This window comes from Triticum urartu, chromosome 7 (genome assembly GCF_003073215.2).
Source record: "Triticum urartu cultivar G1812 chromosome 7, Tu2.1, whole genome shotgun sequence".
Lineage (NCBI taxonomy): Eukaryota > Viridiplantae > Streptophyta > Magnoliopsida > Poales > Poaceae > Triticum > Triticum urartu.
Genome location: NC_053028.1, coordinates 153524021 through 153539523, shown reverse-complemented (window position 1 = coordinate 153539523; position 15503 = coordinate 153524021). Strand labels below are relative to the sequence as shown.

General features: G+C 43.1%; 1 long non-coding RNA gene across 1 annotated transcript; it reads right to left on the bottom strand.

Moving 5' to 3' along the window:
* Positions 1 to 13532: 13532 nt before the first annotated feature.
* Positions 13533 to 14193, bottom strand: LOC125521222. The gene is made up of 2 exons (XR_007289094.1): positions 14067 to 14193; positions 13533 to 13746 (listed from the first exon to the last, which is right to left on the bottom strand). It is a non-coding gene; the product is annotated as an uncharacterized LOC125521222 (long non-coding RNA).
* Between the last annotated feature and the right edge of the window lie 1310 nt (positions 14194 to 15503).

Below are 15503 nucleotides of genomic sequence, written 5' to 3'. Positions count from 1 at the left end.
ATCCGTATTCGCGCAGAAAATAGATCCAAAAAATGATGCACTAATTGGAAGTTTCCCGGAGTTTGGACGGTCGGATCAAGCTGAAATTTTGAGAGGTGGTAGACATAGGAATTCCGCAGCCGATCAACTATTGGATCTTCCAAAGGACGTCCGAGCTAGGTGATGGAGACCACGCCCTAAAATCGCCCAGATTCCCGTCCAGATTTGACAGGGCTCCGGTATATCGTAGATTGCCGGAGATTCCTCCATCGGAACTTGACGAAATTTTGCATAGTTGTTGTAGACTTAATTCCGCAAAGTTCTACCAAAGCAATCATCAAAACGATGCTCGAGGAGGTGGTGGCAGCGGATACAAGTTCGCTATTCGGAAAAACAGTGTGGTCGCCCGAGGGCAATGTTGACATTGAGCCCCCGAGCTCCAAGGATGATTTCTCCATGATCATGATAGGGATCGGAGTTGATGTTGATGGAGGCCCGCGTCCGAATATGATGATCGGAGGCAGGGCACAATCCTCGATCAAGCCAAGGTGACCAGTCGAGCCGGCGATGAAGATGCTGACGTCGCAGTTGATCTACGGACGAGCCACTGACCCTTTGTCGATCACACAGCAGAACTCTCAATGAAAGCACCATTGTCGGTGTCAAAACCAGCGGATCTCGGATAGGGGGTCCCGAACTATGCGTCTAGGGTTGATGGTAACAAGAGACGGGGGACACGATGTTTACCCAGGTTCGGGCCCTCTCTATGGAGGTAATACCCTACTTCCTACTTGATTGATATTGATGAATATGAGTGTTACAAGAGTAGATCTACCACGAGATCATATGTTGTGGTCCAAAACCTGAGGGTATGATGAATAATGTCCTAATCTATCAACTAGCCTGGCTTAGCTAATATAATGCACCAGAGGCCTAGGATAACAAGAGTCCTAGCCGAATACGTTGGGGGAGAGGAGTCCTTGTCTTGATCACCAAGTCTTGTGGAATACAGCTTGTATGCGGCATGGGCTGCCCGAAGTGGCCCATGAGTGAACCGCCATGGGGGTCCTCAGCCCGATCCACCTGCCCGGGAGACGATGTGGTGAGTACCCCCTAGTCCAGGACACCGCCACTTACCATCATGTCATACTTTGATTCGGCGGTATTATTGGATGAAGCGGCCCGGACCGACATTACGCGTACGCTTAAGCGAGACTGGTTCTACCGACGTGCTTCACACATAGGTGGCTGGCGGGTGTCAGTTTCTCCAATTTTAGTTGAATTGAGTGTGGCTACGCCCGGTCCTTGTTGAAGGTTAAAACAACACATACTTGGCGAAAAATCGTTGTGGTTTTGATGCGTAGGTAAGAACGGTTCTTGCTCAGCCCGTAGCAGCCACGTAAAACTTGCAACAACAAAGTAGAGGACGTCTAACTTGTTTTTGTAGGGCATGTTGTGATATGATATGGTCAAGACATGATGAGATATAAATTGTTGTATGAGATTATCATGTTTTTGAAATTATCGGCAACTGGCAGGAGCCTTATGGTTGTCTCTTTATTGCATAAGATACAAGGCGATGTAATTGCTTTACTGTATCGCTATGCGATAGCAATAGTTGGCGAGACGACCATATGACGACACGTTGATAGAGATCAAGATGATAGAGATCATGTTGTCATGTCGGTGACGATAGAAATCATGACGGTACTTTGGAGATGGAGATCAAAGGCACAAGATAATCATGGCCATATTATGTCACATATTTTGATTGCATGTGATGTTCATCTTTTATACATCTTATTTTGCTTAGTTCGGCGGTAGCTTTATAAGATGATCCCTTACTAAAATTTCAAGGTATAAGTGTTCTCCCTGAGTATGCACCGTTGCGACAGTTCTTCGTACTGAGACACCACGTGATGATCGGGTGCGATAAACTCTACGTTCACATACAACGGGTGCAAGCCAGTTTTGCATTCGCAGAAAACTCGGGTTAAACTTGACGAGCCTAGCATATGTAGATATGGCCTTGGAACACTGGACACCGAAAGGTCGAGCGTGAATCATATAGTAGATATGATCAACATAGTGATGTTCATCATTGAAAACTACTCCATCTCACGTGATGATCGGACATGGTTTAGTTGATATGGATCACATGATCATTTAGATGACTAGAGGGATGTCTATCTAAGTGGGAGTTCTTAAGTAATATGATTAATTGAAATTTAATTTATCACGAACTTAGTCTTGATAGTATTTGCACAACTATGTTGTAGATCAATAGCTCGCGATGTAGCTCCCCGTTTATTTTGATATGTTCCTAGAGAAAAATAAGTTGAAAGATGATAGTAGCAATGATGCAGACTTGGTCCGTGATCTGAGGACTATCCACATTGCTGCACAGAAAAATTATGTCCTTGATGCACCACTAGGTGACAGACCTATTGCAGGAGCGGATGCAGACGTTATGAACGTTTGACAAAGCTCGGTATGATGACTACTTGATAGTTTAAGTGCACCATGCTTTACGGCTTAGAACTGGGACTCCAAAAATGTTTTGAATTCCATGGAGCATATAAGATGTTCCAAGAGTTGAAATTAGTATTTCATACTCATGCCCGTGTCAAGATGTATAAGACCTCTGACAGTACTTTGCCTACAAGATGGAGGAGAATAGCTCAACCAGTGAGCATGTGCTCAGATTGTCTGGGTACTACAATTGCTTGAATCAAGTGGGAGTTAATCTTCAAGACAAGATAGTAATTGACAAAGTTCTCTAGTCACTATCACCAAGTTACTAGAACTTCATGATGAACTATAATATACAAGGGATGACGAAAGTAATTCCCGAGCTCTTCACGATGCTGAAATCGGCGAAGGTAGAAATCAGGAAAGAGCATCGAATGTTGATGGTTTACAAGACAACTAGTTTCAAGAAAAGGGCAAAGGAACAGAAAGGGAACTTCAAGAAAGCCAAAGCTAGACTCAAGCCTGAAACTGAGTGCTTCTACTACAAAGGAATGGTCACTGGAAGTGGAACTGCCCCTAGATACTTGGCGGATAAGAAGGATGGCAAAGTGAACAAAGGTATATTTGATATACATGTTATTGATGTGTACTTTACTATTGTTTATAGCAACCCCTCGGTATTTGATACTAGTTCAGTTGCTAAGAGTAGTAACTCGAAACAAGAGTTGCAAAATAAACAGAGACTAGTTAAGGGTGTGGTGACGATGTGTGTTGGAAATGATTCCAAGGATGGTAAGATCACCATCGCACACTCCCTTTACCTTCTGGATTAGTGTTGAACCTAAAATAAATGTTATTTGGTGTTTGCGTTGAGCATAATATGATTGGATCATGTTTATTGCAATACAATTATTCATTTAAGTCAAAGAATAATTGTTATTCTGTTTACATGAATAAAACCCTCTGTGGTCATACACCCAAGGTGAATGGTTTATTGAATCTCGATCGTAGTGATACACATATTCATAGTATTGATGCCAAAAGATGCAAAGTTGATAATGATAGTGTAACATATTTGTGGCACTGCCGTTTAGGTCATATTGGTGTAAAGCGCATGAAGAAACTCCATGCTGATGGGCTTTTGGAATCACTTGATTATGAATCACTTGATACTTGTGAACCATGCCTCATGGACAAGATGACTAAGACTCCGTTCTCCGGAACAATGGAGCGAGCAACTAACTTATTGGAAATAATACATACTGACGTATGCGATCCTATGAGTGTTGAGGCTCGCGGAAGGTATCATTATTTTCTAACCTTCACATAGGATTTGAGCAGATATGGGTATATCTACTTAATCAAACATAAGTCTGAAACATTTGAAAAGTTCAAAGAATTTCAGAGTGAACTGGAAAATCATCGTAACAAGAAAATAAAGTTTCTACGATCTGATCGTGGAGACGACTATTTGAGTTACGTGTTTGGTATTCATTTGTAACAATGTGGAATAGTTTTGCAACTCACGCCACCTGGATCACCACAGCATAATGGTGTGTCCGAACGTCATAACCGTACTTTATTAGATATGGTGCGATCTATGATGTCTCTTACCGATTTACCACTATCGTTTTGGGGTTATGCATTAGAGACAGCTGCATTCATGTTAAATAGGGCACCATCTAAATCTGTTGAGACGACACCTTATGAACTGTGGTTTGGCAAGAAACCCAAGTTGTCGTTTCTTAAAGTTTGACGCTGTGATGCTTATGTGAAAAAGCTTCAACCTAATAAGCTCGAACCCAGCTCGGAGAAATGTGTCTTCATAGGATACCCAAAAAGACTGTTGGGTACACCTTCTATAATAGATCCGAAGGCAAGATCTTTGTTGCTAAGAATTGATCCTTTTTGGAGAAGGAGTTTCTCTCGAAAGAAGTGAGTGGGAGGAAGGTAGAACTTGATGAGGTAACTGTACCTTCTCCCGAATTGGAAAGTATTTCTTCACTGAAATCAGTTCAAGTGATGCTTACACCAATTAGTGAGGAAGTTAATGATGATGATCATGAAGCTTCAGATCAAGTTAATACCGAACCTCGTAGGTCAACCAGAGTATGTTCCGCACCAGAGTGGTACCGTAATCCTATTCTGGAGTTCATGTTACTTGACCATGACGAACCTACGAACTATGAGGAAGCGATGATGAGCCCAGATTCCGCGAAATGGCTTGAGGCCATGAAATCTGAGATGGGATCCATGTATGATAACAAAATGTGGACTTTGGTTGACTTGCCCGATGATCGGCAAGCCATAGAAAATAAATGGATCTTCAAGAGGAAGACGGACGCTGATAGTAGTGTTACTATCTACAAAGCTAGACTTGTCGAAAAAGGTTTTTTGACAAAGTTCAAGGTGTTGACTACGATGAGATTTTCACACTCATAGCGATGCTTATGTCTGTCCGAATCATGTTAGCAAATTGCCACATTTTATGAAATCTGGCAAATGGATGTCAAAACTACATTCCTTAATGGATTTCTTAAAGAAGAGTTGTATATGATGCAACCAGAAGGTTTTGTCGATCCTAAAGGTGCTAACAAAATGTGCACTCTCCAGCGATCCATCCATGGACTGGTGCAAAGCATCTCAGAGTTGGAATATACGCTTTGATGAGTTGATCAAAGCATATAGTTTTATACAGACTTGCGGTGAAGCCTATATTTACAAGAAAGTGAGTGGGAGCACTACAGACTTTCTGATAAGTATATGTGAATGACATATTGTCGATCAGAAATGATGTAGAATTTTCTGGAAAGCATAAAAGAGTGTTTGAAAGGAGTTTTTCAAAGAAAGACCTCGATGAAGCTGCTTACATATTGAGCATCAAGATCTATAGAGATAGATCAAGATGCTTGATAAGTTTTTTCAATGAGTACATACCTTGACAAATTTTTGAAGTAGTTCAAAGTGGAACAGTCAAAGAAGGAGTTCTTGCCTATCTTGCAGGGTGTGAAATTGAGTATGTGAAATTGAGTAAGACTCAAAGCCCGACCATGACAGAAGATAGAAAGAGAATGAAAGTCATTCCCTATGCCTCAACCATAGGTTCTATAAAGTATGACATGCTGTGTACCAGATCTATTGTAAACCCTACACTGAGTTTTGCAAGGGAGTACAATAGTGATCTAGGAGCAGTTCACTGGACAGCGGTCAAATTATCCTTAGTGGAATAAGGATATGTTTCTCGATTATGGAGGTGACAAAAGGTTCGTCGTAAAGGGTTACCTCGATGCAAGTTTTGACACTGATCCAGATGACTCTAAGTCTCAATCTGGATACATATTGAAAGTGGGAGCAATTAGCTAGTGTAGCTGTGTGCAGAGCATTGTTGACATAGAAATTTGCAAAATACATACGAATCTGAATATGGCAGACCCGTTGACTAAACTTCTCTCACAAGCAAAACATGATCACACCTTAGTACTCTTTGGATGTTAATTACATGGCGATGTGAACTAAGATTACTGACTCTAGTAAACCCTTTGAGTGTTGGTCACATGGCAATGTGAACTATGGGTGTTAATCACATGGTGATGTGAACTATTGGTGTTAAATCACATGGCGGTGTGGACTAGATTATTGACTCTAGTGCAAGTGGGAGACTAAAGGAAATATGCCCTAGAGGCAATAATGAAGTTATTATTTATTTCCTTATTTCATGATAAATGTTTTTTATTCATGCTAGAATTGTATTAACCGGAAACTTAGTACATGTGTGAATACATAGACAAAACAAAGTGTCCCTAGTATGCCTCTACTTGACTAGCTCGTTTATTAAAGATGGTTATGTTTCCTAACCATAGACATGTGTTGTCATTTGATGAACGGGATCACATCATTAGGAGAATGATGTGATGGACAAGACCCATTTGTTAGCTTAGCATTATGATCGTTACAGTTTCATTGCTACTGCTTTCTTCATGACTTATACATGTTCCTCAGACTATGAGATTATGCAACTCCCGAATACCGGAGGAACACCTCGTGTGCTATCAAACGTCACAACGTAACTGGGTGATTATAAAGATGCTTAACGTTCGATGACGATTTGTATTATGAGTTATGTGATTTGATGACCGAAGTTTGTTCAGAGTCCTGGATGAGACCGGGGACATGACGAGGAGTCTTGAAATGGTCAAGAGGTAAAGATCGATATATTGGAAGGCTATATTCGGACATCGGAAAGGTTCCGAGTGATACGGGTATTTTTCGGAGTACCGGAGAGTTACGGGAATTCGCCGGGAGAAGTATTGGGCCTTATTGGGCCATACGGGAATAGAGGAGGCAGGCCAAAGGGAAGGAGGCCCGTGCCCCCCCATGGGTCCGAATTGGACTAGGGGAAATGGGGGGCGCCCCCTTGCCCTTTCCTACTCCCTCTCTCTTTCCCTCTTTCTTCTCTCCTACTCCGGAAAGGAAAAGGGGAATCCTACTACGACTTGGGAGTCCTAGTAGGACTCCCCACACTTGGCGCGCCCCCTCTAGGGCCGGCCTCCTCCTCCTCCCTCCTTTATATACGTGGGCAGGGGACACCTCAAAGGCACAACAGACAATCTCTTAGCCGTGTGCGGTGCCCCCCACCACAGTTACACAACTCGGTCATATCGCCCTAGTGCTTAGGCGAAGCCCTACGCCAGTAACTTCATCATCACCGTCACCATGCCGTCGTGCTGACGAAGCTCTCCCTCAACACTCTACTGGATCATGAGTTCGTGGGACGTCTCCGAGCCGAACGTGTGCAGATCGCGGAGGTGCCGTACTTTCGGTACTAGGATCGGTCGGATCGTGAAGACGTATGACTACATCAACCGCGTTGTCATAATGCTTCCGCTGACGGTCTACGAGGGCACGTGGACAACACTGTCCCCTCTCATTGCTATGGATCACCATGATTTTCGTGTGCGTATGAATTTTTTTGAAATTACTACATTCCCCAACAATGATGACATATATGCTATAAATAATAATGTTAACCATGAAACTTGTCATCATGATTTTAATTTTCAATTGGATTATGCCTCACATGACCATTATGTTATTGAGTTTTCTCTCACTATTCCCAATGAGAAGAATTTTGCTTATGTGGAGAGTAGTAAAATTTCTATGCTTGTAGATCATGAAAAGAATGTTTTATGTGATGGTTATATTGTTAAATCCATTCATGATGCTACTGAAAATTATTATGAGGGAGGAATACATGCTTGTAGGGAGTGTAGTAATATCAAGCTTTCTCTCTATGTGCTTAAAGTTTTGAAGTTATACTTGTTTTGACTTCCTATGCTAGTTGATTCTTGTTCCTATAAATTATGTGCTCACAAAATCCCTAGGCATAGGAAGTGGGTTAGATTTAAATGTGCTAGTCATATTCTTCATGATGCTCTCTTTATGTTTCAATTCTAATCTTTTATGTGAGCATCATTGAAATCATCATGCCTAGCTAAAAGGCATTAAAGAAAAGCGCTTGTTGGGAGACAACCCAATATTTACCTTTACTGTTTTTGTGTGTTTACATGATTAAGATACTGTAGTAATCATGTTTTATAGCTTTTGTTTCAATAAAGTGCCAAGTAAGACCATTGGGAAGACTTGGTTCAGAATCTGTTTCTTGAGGACATCACACAGTGTCTGATGCCCTTTGAGACTTTTGTACATTCCTCTCTCAAGCAATGTCTTCAACCTGGCATTCTCATCAGCAATAGTAGTGGTATCCTCAGCAGAGGGGTTAGTTACCACATCAATAGTTGAAGATATTGCAACAGTAGCAGCAGTAGAACATTCAGCAACAGAGACAGCATTATCAAGCTCAAGACATTTTAAACATGGTGGTTCAAATCCTTCCTGAGCGGAACTGATTGTTGAGCGCGAAGTGACTCGTTCTCCTTTTGAAGATCTTCATGAGCCGATCTCAAGTTCTCAAGCTCTTGCTTCCTTTGAAGATAATCATAGGAGAGCTTTTCATGAGTAGTTGAGAGCGTTTCATGACGACTTTCAAGTTCCTCGTACTTAACATGAAGATTTTTATATCTTCAATTAAGGACTGAGTTCAGGTCATTTCCACATCCAACAGGCCATCGCTTTTGTCTAGCAGCTTTTGAATATGTTCCATAGCATTTTGTTGTTCAGTTGCAATTTTAGCAAGTGTTTTGGATCTAGGTTTAGATTCACATTCAGAATCATCTTCACTTGATGTTTGAAAGTAAGCATCGCGCGAGTTTACCTTGGCACCACGTGCCATGAAGCAGTAGGTGGGAGCAGAGTCATCTTCATCATTAGCATCAACGTTGGTGACGGGGCCATTGTCTTCAGTGTTGAAGATGGACTTGGCGACATAAGCTGAAGCTAGAGCCAGGCTTGCCACGCCTGAATCAGATTCCTCTTCAGACTCCACCTCAGCCTCCTCAGAAGCAGACTCCTCCTCTGAATCCATCTCCTTGCCAAAAAATGCATGAGCCTGTCTAGATGAGCTCTTCTTGTGTGATGAAGACTTCGATGAAGACTTGGAAGAAGATCTTAAGGATTTCTTCTTCTTCTTGTCATCTGAATCATATTCCTTGCTCTTCTTCTTCTTCTTGGTCTCATTGTCCCACTGTGGACATTCAGAGATGTAGTGACCAAGTTTCTTGCATTTGTGACAGGTTCTCTTCTTATGATGATGAGTGGAAGCCTCATCATTTCTAGAGCTGGATCTTGAAGACTTTCTGAAGCCTTTCTTCTTGGTGAACTTTTGGAACTTCTTCACAAGCATAGCAAGTTCCTTTCCAATGTCTTCAGGATCCTCAGAACTGTAGTCAGATTCTTCTTCAGATGAGGAAACAACCTTTGCCTTCAAAGCGCGAGTTCGGCCATAGTTGGGACCATAGATATCTCTTTTCTCAGATAACTGGAACTCATGTGTGTTGAGCTCTCAAGTATGTCAGACGGATCGAGAATCTTGAAGTCAGGGCGTTCTTGAATCATCAGGGCCAGGGTGTCGAATGAGCTATCAAGTGATCTCAGAAGCTTCTTGATGATTTCAGGCTTGGTGATCTTAGTGGCTCCTAGTGCACGAAGCTCATTCGTGATATCAGTGAGGCGATCAAACGTGAGCTGGACATTCTCATTGTCGTTTCTCTTGAAGCGGTTGAAGAGGTTGCGAAGAACATCAATCCTCGAGTCTCTCTGGGTTGAGATGCCTTCGTTGACCTTGGATAGCCAGTCCCAGACTAGCTTCGCAGTTTCCAGAGCACTCACACGGCCATACTGTCCTTTGGTCAGATGACCATAGATGATGTTCTTGCCTGTCGAGTCCAGTTGAATGAACCTCTTAACATCAGCAGCGGTGACACCTTCACCGACCTTGGGAACGTCGTTCTTGACGACATACCAGGGGTCGACGTCAATGGCTTCAAGATGCATACACATCTTATTCTTCCAGTAGGGGTAATCAGTGCCATCGAAGACAGGGCACGCAGCGGAGACCTTGATTATCCCTGCAGTTGACATAGCTAAAACTCCAGGTGGTTAAACCGAATCACACAGAACAAGGGAGCACCTTGCTCTGATACCAATTGAAAGTGCTAGTTATCGACTAGAGGGGGGTGAATAGGCGATTTTTATGAAAGTCTTCAAAACACAGGGGATTTGAAGACAAACAGTAGTAATGAACCTATTGATATGCAGCAAAAGGTAGACTACACTAGACAAGCCATAGTCAAGTAAGCAATGATGTAGAGGCACGAAGACTATCAGAAGCTAGGTAGTATGGATCAGGATGTAAGATAGTATGAAGCCAAACAGCAAACAGTCTTCACACAATGAAGCCAATCAGATCATACAAGCAGGCAATGACTTCACGATGACAAACTATAAAGTAAAGAGATGGGAAGGATAGAACCAGTAGCTTGGAGAGGACAAGGATTTGGTAGACCAGTTCCAGTTGCTGTGACAACTATACGTCTGGTTAGGGAGGCTGAGATTCAAATCAGAAGACCGCATCTTCAACTTACTCCCCATGAGCTAAGAACACACAGTCCTCGCCCAATCACTCTGGTAAGTCTTCAAGGTAGACTTCCAAACCTTCACAGACTTCATTCACTGGCAATCCACAATGGCTCTTGGATTCTTAGAACGTGACGCCTAACCGGCTGGAGGATTCACAGTCCTCAAGTGTAATAAGTCTTCAAGTCACGTGGACAGAAAGACTTCAGTGATGCCTAACACTCTTTGGCTCTGGGTGTTTTGGGCTTTGTCCTCGCAAGGATCTCTCTCTCAAATTCTTTGGAGGTGGGTTGCTCTCAAATGACAAAAGCCGTGCACTAACTCTGAGCAGCCGCCAATTTATGGTGTAGGGGGTGGGCTATTTCTAGCCAGCAGGCAACCCGACCTGATTTGTTCGAAATGACCATGGGTCACTAAGGAACTAACACGTGTCCAACGGTCAGATTTCAAACACATGCAGCAGCTTGACTTGGGCTACAAGTAAAGTTGACTCATCCAGCTCTATATAAGATTTGCTCTCATTGTCTTCACTCGAAGAGATAGGATTTGGTTGAGCATCACATCAGTCACTCTGACTTTGTTCACTTGGACCCCACTTAACAGTACTGTGGTTCCTATGACTCAATCAAAGAAGAAAAGGAAACTACGAAACAACTATGTCTTTGTACTCCATAGTCTTCATGTGATGTCTTCTCATGTCATAATCTTCAGTGTGAATATCTTCACAGACCACCATTGTCTTCAATGTCTTCACACATTTTTGGGGGTCATCTCTGGTAGGTAAACCGAATCAATAAGGGACTACTACCTGTGTTATCCTGCATTTCTCACAAACACATTAGTCCCTCAACCAAGTTTGTCGTCAATACTCCAAAACCAGCTAGGGGTGGCACTATATCCACTTACAATACCGCGTGCTCGGGCGGAGAGTGCCAGCCCGAGAGCAAGTCATCGGGCGGGGCAGCGGGTCCGGGGCGGCGGCGGGTGATGATGACGAAGAGCCTGCCGCCTTTGAGGCCGCGGGGGATGCCGAGGGCGTAGCGGGCGCCAGGGACGCCGAGGGCGTCACGGTCAGGGAAGACGACTCGAGGGGGGGCATGGCCCCTGAGGCAGCCAAACGGGGAGGAACTCAACCCATGGCGTGGGGGCGCCATCAAAGCTGGGAGGCGGCCCAAGAGAAGCACACTGGCGGCCGTCACCGGGAGCGGGCAAGGCCGCAACAACCGAAGATATCTGCTGAAATGGAAAGACCATCTCATCAAAGTAAACGTGTCGGGAAGTGATCACTCGATGTGAGATAGGATCATAGCAGTGGTAGCCTTTGGTGTTGGGGGGATAGCCGAGAAAGATGCAGGCCAAGGACCTAGGTGCGAGCTTATGCGGAGTAGTGGAAGCGATACTAGGGTATCACAAGCAACCGAAGATGCGTAGCTCAGCGTAGGAGGGTGGCGTGCCGAACAAAAGGTTATGTGGTGCAAAATTCCCGCGAGTGCGACAGGGACGAAAGTTGATGAGTAGTGATGCAATGGCAAGCACGTCGGGCCAAAAACGTGGTGGCACATTGGCGTGAAAGAGAAGCGTGCGGAGGCAGTCATTAAGAGTGCGAAGCACGCGCTCAGGGCGACCATTCTGTTGCGAAGTGTATGGGCAAGTGAGACTAAAAAATGTGCCATGTGTGGCGAGAAGGTTGCGGAAGGCAAGATTATCAAACTCCTTCCCGTTGTCTGTTTGCAACGCATGGATGGGACGCCCAAACTGCATGGAGACATAAGAGTAGAAAGCGGTGAGAGTGGAAACAACATCCGACTTTCGCCGCAACGGGAAGGTCCACACATAGTGCGAAAAATCATCAGAAATAACAAGATAATAAAGATAGACCATGTTACTTGAAATAGGAGAGGTCCAAACATCACTATGAATTAACTCAAATGGGTATGATGCAACATGCGATGAAGTACTAAAAGGAAGACGAACATGTTTGCCGAGGCGACAAGCATGCCAAGTGTGATCGTCGATCTTATTACACATGAAGGAAAAACTCCGAAGAATATGACGAAGGGTGGCGGTGTTGGGATGTCCTAGACGAGCATGCCAAAGGTCCACTCCAGTGGAAAGCGCCGTGGGTGCAGCGACGGAGGAGGTGGATGAGTGGACTGGGTAGAGCTCGTCGGGGCAGTCACATCGGTGGAGCACCATCCGGGTACGGGCATCCTTAACAAAAAAGCCAAACATGTCAAATTCAATGGTGATGGGATTTTCACGTGTAAGAGAACGAATGGAAACAAGATTTTTAATGATGTCAGGAGAGACAAGTACATTGGAAAGATCTATATGGCATGGAGTTAGATGGAAAAGCAGCATGACCGACATGAGTAATGGGCATGGAGGAACCGTCGCCCACGGTAATGCGAGCAGTGGTGTGAACAGGGTGAGCGGCAAGAAGGTTATCGGGGTAGGCGGCCATGTGAGCCATGGCTCCGGTATCCATGTACCAGTCGCCACACTACAAGAAATATGTCAACTTGCGACCATCACTATTGGTCACTGAAAGGTCATTGTTTTTCATTTGCGACCTTTTTTTGACCAAAAACAGATGGTCAAAAGCTGACGGTCGTAAACTGAAATTAACGACCTTCTCTGTGAGAAGGTCGTGGAAGGACACAACCAAAACAAAAGGTCATGGATTGTATGACCTTCTATTTTAGTCATTGGCTGTCTGCCCAGGCCACGTCGGATCTGACGTGGCAAAATTGCGACCAATTGAGAAGGTCGATGATAAGATTCAGCCCGGTCCATTTCGATGTCTATATGGGTCGAGCCCAACATTCAGCCCATTTAGTATATTTATTTCTGTTAATTTTTGTCAGCAACATGGGCGAAGCCCAATTGGTCATCCCGTCAATTTTTATGCATGTTTGGCCTTTCAAGAATATAGGTACAATTTTGTGTAGCCCATTTCTAGTTTACATTCAGCCTTTTTATACATTGAAATAATAATTCAATCCTGGAGTTGGTCCAGTACTCTTTTCAGCCAGCCCATTCACATATTCGTACAAATGATCCTCCTTTTCGACAAATTTTGCAAATAATTTCATATTTCAGCACTAAATATGTTTGCATTACAGGCCATAAAGCCCTACAAGATAGTATAACTTGTTCCTATACAAAACTATCAAATGATACGTACAACAAAACAGAATACAGAAAATTTAGTTCAACAAAAGTAAGTTTTCTTCCTCTTCCATCTTCTAGAACACACAACACCTGTGAAAATAAAGATGCCACAACAAAAATGGAAGGATCAGCCATTAGAAGCATAATGAATAAAAGGGAAACAATCAAACTAAAGAAATGAAATGCACGCACTGTGAAAATTTCGACATCACAAATATTTTTATATTACCATAACAAATAGAAATGTAATCTGATTCCATAAGACATATGGCATTATCAACAAGACAAAGCAAAATTTATAGTGCCAGCTCGGGAAGGCAAAGCATATTTTACAATGCGAGCTTAGGATGCCACCATGCACACTCCAACAAACACTAAACGGTGGACAAGAGAGCAGGACACAACTGTACCTGGAAATGCTGCTAGCCAGCGACAAAAGTAAGTAGGTCGGAGCCAAAGAGGGGTCTGCCAAAGGAGCCAACCATGCCGACGAGGATGAGGTAGTCGCTAATCTTATCCAGGTTCTCCTTGATCTTGTCCTCGGAGTTCTTCCACTACAGGTTGTCCCGCTGCAGCTCATCCTACACCGCCCAGAAACAAACAATTCATATCAACAACTGCATAGATCATCCCTTGTTTACTTATCTAGACCAGACACTACTACTTGTTTGCTTATCTAGACCAGACACTACTACTATTTGTGAATATAGCAAATGTAAAAAGAATGTAAATGGTAAACAACACTTGAGAATATAGCAACAGATTAAGAGCATATTGTTTAGCATCACACAAATAGTTTCACAATGCTACAAGCAGCTATTAGGATAAAGTAGAGCTTCTACATTACATAGTCAGACATGAAGGACCAAGCAAACTGTTTCAGAAAAGACAAGTTACAGAGCAATCATGTATTGACCATCCTACTGGTAGCAAGGGCATAAAGATAATCACTTAACAAGCAGTACCAACATAAGTAAATCACATACCAAAGTGCAATCTAATATCCCAGCTGCCAAAACACCATATCAAGATTCCGTACAGACAGAAAAAGAGCATGCGTTGTAGGACATATAAATATACCATGAGCATTATTCCTATAAGGGAAATCCCTTTAAATATTACAAACATGCCGCTGTGTACTAATCAGCCAGTGTAGTGTCATGGCTACCCGAGGAATCACCTAAACACACGACCTCGAAGAGGATGGCCAGCGCTACCTGCACTAGAGTCACCATGTTGCTTGTAATTCGATCAAGACAAATACAATCAGTATCAGGATGAGAGGTTCAGAACAAGAATAGTGAAGGTATTTATGGTATAAACAACAAGGAGATGATGCAAACTCTAATGAAGTAGGCATTGAGTAACAACAACTCCATTAAACTTAAGCTGCTGCTTCCAGCATATACTAAATGGAACCAGGAGTATGTCGACTACTAGACAACCATGAATGATGCCCAGGAAAAAAGAATGCACAAACACAAACGATAGAGCCACTAATTAACCACAAGTGAGTTATCTCAGAGGTGCTAGTCAAGCACTTGGAACTAGTATAGCAAGATAGATTACAAAAAAAACAATTCAGCATAAACCATTGCAAGCATGACGAGGTATTTAATCTTTTCACCTGCATTGCAATTTTCAGGATATGGAACCAGCCACTAAGCAAAGCTTAGGCGGAACATTCTTTAGGACCAGCTAATTCAATAATGAGCATATCATGGACTGGAACAATCTATACCACTGTGGATGTTGTTTTCCCCTATATATCTCCAACAATACCACTAGTATCAAACTTAAAAATAAATGCTTGACTAGCTAGCTAGTTTGAAAAGACAAGGCATTAA